Source organism: Gossypium hirsutum, chromosome D02 (genome assembly GCF_007990345.1).
Source record: "Gossypium hirsutum isolate 1008001.06 chromosome D02, Gossypium_hirsutum_v2.1, whole genome shotgun sequence".
Taxonomy (NCBI): Eukaryota; Viridiplantae; Streptophyta; class Magnoliopsida; order Malvales; family Malvaceae; genus Gossypium; species Gossypium hirsutum.
Window position 1 is genome coordinate 51,267,551 of NC_053438.1, and position 4,046 is coordinate 51,271,596.

General features: G+C 32.8%; 1 non-coding gene across 1 annotated transcript; it reads left to right on the forward strand.

Moving 5' to 3' along the window:
• Positions 1–3,343: 3,343 nt before the first annotated feature.
• LOC121215154 (small nucleolar RNA R71) lies at positions 3,344–3,450 on the forward strand. Its single transcript, XR_005910883.1, has one exon. It is a non-coding gene; the product is annotated as a small nucleolar RNA R71 (small nucleolar RNA).
• The last annotated feature ends 596 nt before the right edge of the window (positions 3,451–4,046 follow it).

Here is a 4,046-nt window from a genome sequence, read left to right on the forward strand (position 1 = left end):
AGTACGTTTCATCTTTTAGTAACGAGACAGCACATCTCAAAAAATATTTAGGAGTGCACATCAACTCCACAAAGACTCTCTCTGTGTTCATTAACTAGTACTCAAATTTAGCAAGATCATCATCCACTTTTCCTCTGAATTCTTCCACTCTACATTTCCATATTTTATCTACAAATACTCGAGTAACTATCACAGGTACAGGATTTTGAGGATTCAAGGGTGTTGGAAGAGGCACAGTAGGAGGTGGAGGTGGCGGAGTTGCAAGATTTGCTTGTTTGAATTAATTGAACCACTAGCTCATCATTTCGGGAAACACATTTTTCATCTCGTCCCCAAAGCACTATGGAATTGATTCACTATTACTTACTTCTGGGTTTGAATCCTGACCATTACGTTTAGCTTTGTTAACTACAGCCCGGTTTGACTCAGCTGACGTCTAATATATATTCCACTACGCTAGTCCTAGAACCGACTAAATCGTAAGTCTGATACAACTAAATGTAACACCCCTAACCCGTATTCATCGTTGAATTAGGGTTATAAAGCATTACCAAACAATCAAAACCAATTAAACTAAAGAAATCAGAATATTAAACACATCATAAAATAATCAAATACATACATCTCATCCCTAAATCAAGCCCTCGAGGCCCTAGAAATATTTTAGAAGTAAATTGGGACCAATTTGAAACAAATTGAAAAGTCTAGGAAAAAGTCTCAAAAATTTGGAAACAGGGGTCACATGCCCATGTGGCCAGGTCGTCTAACCTTCGAACTAGGAACACACGGGTGTGTGACACACCCGTGTGCCAGGCCGAGTGTTAGGCCGCGTAACTCACTGACTTGCAACCTAAGGATATCATCAGATGACACACGATCGTGTCACCAGGCCGCATGGACCCAAAAATTACCTATAATCAAGCCATTTCACATGCAATTCACAACTAACCAATCTAACCATTTAAGTGTGCATCCAATAGACATAAACATCATTCACCACTACACAAACATGACATTTTAATGTCCTAAAATCAACCAATCAATGTGCCATTCATAGGCACCACAATTATATCAAAACATCTACAATTAATACATATCAACATTGATTCATTTCATGTATAGTAACTTAGTTCAAACATATACCAAAATACACCACAAGTATTCACTTTCATACCATTTTAATTACACCAAAAAGAAACCTAATTACAAGAATGTTAAAATACCAATTGACATAGTTTAGTAAAGTATCAAATTGTACCAAACCAACATATTTAGCCACCTATGCATGCCACTACCCTAAGAGACAAAAACTACCAACTTGAATGGATAGTGTGAGCCGGTTGAATAATCCTTCCAAAGTGTCAGTGACGGCTATCTACAAAACAATTGACAAAAACCAATAAGCTTACAAAGCTTAGTAAGGACATAGTATAACACTTAATCTAAATACCATTATGTAAAGCTCATATAATATTTGATCTAGGTTTACTGGAGTACAAACAGGGGCATGAGAGTGCAATCAGGGATACCGAAGTACGGACAGGGGCACGAGAGTGTGATCAGGGGTACCGAAGTACAAACAGGGGCACGGGAGTGCAATCAGGGGTACCGAAGTACAAATAGGGGCATAAGAGTGCAATCAGGGTACAGAAGTACAAATATGGGCACGTCAGTGCAAGCAGGGGTACCGAAGTACAAACAGGGGCATGTAAGTGCAATCATTCAATAATTAACTATGGACATTTAATTAAAGGACTATATTATAAGAATGCAAGTAGAAATTTATTTACGTATTGAAACACTATGAACTTACCAACTATTTGATTTCGACCAACACATAAGGACTAATCCACTATTTTCCCTTTTCCTTGGTTATTATATTTTTTTATCCAAGTTTTGATCTATATGATAATTAAATATAATATATTAATCTCATACGTATTACACATTCCATTCAATTTTCATAACCCTTAACTTCTCATTAATTGCACATTTTTCGTAAACTTTTATAATTTTTGCAATTTAGTCCTCTAACCCGAAAATCAACAAATTAACTATTTTCTTATAATAAAGTTACACCTGAATATTATAGGCCATTTAAAGGTCCCTATTGTACATCAAATTCACTATCAAACCTTGAGATTTTGACATTTTAACAATTTAATCCTGATATCAAAATCTAACAAAAATCACTTCACAATTCAACCAAATACCATAATCAAAGCTTCAAGCACATGGTTATCATAACAAACATTCAAGATTCATCAATGGTAACTTCCAAAATTTTATACAGATTCAAAAACAAAGGTATAGGCTAGTTGGTACATGCAATGAAATGAGCTTGACCAAATACCCTAGCTTCTTTCCATGGTGATTTTCAGTGCAGATAGGATGAAATGAAGATGATGAAAATGCTTTCTTAGCTTTTTTTAGTTTTATTTACTAATTTACCTTTTTTCCCTTTAAAAATTATCAAAATTTCAATAATACAAAATCCATGTACATCCATTATCGACATATATGGTATAATTACCATTCAAGTCCATTAAATTTCATTTATAAGACCATTTGAATCTTTTAACTATTAGAACTCAACTTTTTCACCTTTTACGATTGAATCATTTTCAATTAATTAAGCATTTAAACATTAAATTTTTTTAACGAAATTTTAATACGAACTTAATAAAATCCTGTAGACACTAATAAATAATAAAATAATAATTTGCTCAATGAAACTGTGGTCCCAAAACCACTATTTTGATATCACTGAAAATGGGCTGTTACATGGACCTAGTTGCAACGACCCCAAAAATAGAAAAATCACAGGAAATAAGCTCCAAAAGAACTCACGTGCAAAGAAGATTATTATTGAACCTCCCCAAGCTCTTCAATGGTGTTTTCCTTAAATATTTTGGTGAAAACACCACTAAAGAAGATGATGTTTATTTTTATTTAATTTGTTTCTTTAGTTTAATTAAAAATTTACACATTCACCATTTAATCAACTTATAAAATATCACATATGCTTACCTATAACCATCCATCTTAGATAGTGATGGTCTAATTAGCATTTGAAGCCACAAAATTAAATTTCAAAAGCTATTGAATCCAATTTACTAATAAGAACAAAATTTCTCAACTTTTACAAATTAATCTTTTTTACTTAATTAACTATCTAAACGTTAAAATTTTTCCACCAGAAATTAATACAACCCCAATGTAACTCTATAAACAATAATGAAACAATAAAACATGACCTCGCATATCAAAATTGTGGTCCTGAAACCACTGTTTCTAACATCCCTAAAAAATGGGATATTATAGTTTTCGTCAAGTCCATTGTAGACCATGGTATGGACACTTGTGCAACATCAACTTAAAGCACTCTCATGCCTCATATAATGACTCTCCTTTCAATTGCTGAAAACTCATAATATCCATATGAAGTTTCTTGGTCCAACTTGGGGAAAAATACTTTGCCGAAAATTTGCTCGCCAGTTGTAACACCCCCAAAATAGGGTCTAAGAGTTTTAGGGGTAATTTAGGAATTTTAGCGTTAGAGTGTTTAGAATTTTGTGACATGGTATATCGATAATATTTTCAATTATGGTTTTTAGAAAACCAAATCAATTTTTGAAAAAGTGTTCTATAAACCTTTAATTTTAGAAAAAAAACGATTGATTTGTAATAGGGTTATGATTGTGAGCATCTATACTGCAATTTTACCAAATTTTAAAATTGAACATAAACACCCCTACCTACAGCTTGTTTTCACGTTATTTTCTCTTCGTCCCTTTACTCTTCCAATCTCCCACATTCAAAATTCTTTGTTAAATCTTCATTCTTTTAATTTTCATCATCACCCAAGTTTTTAATCTTCATAATACTTCAAGAAAACACCCCAAAATTTAATTAATTCTTTCATCTTCTCCACTTGGGGGTTCCTCATATTTGCATCAAAAACTTATTTATTCTTCCATTACAGTTAATCAATCACATTCTTATTAGTTTTTAATGTTAATTGGAATTTGAAACTAGGTTTTGAG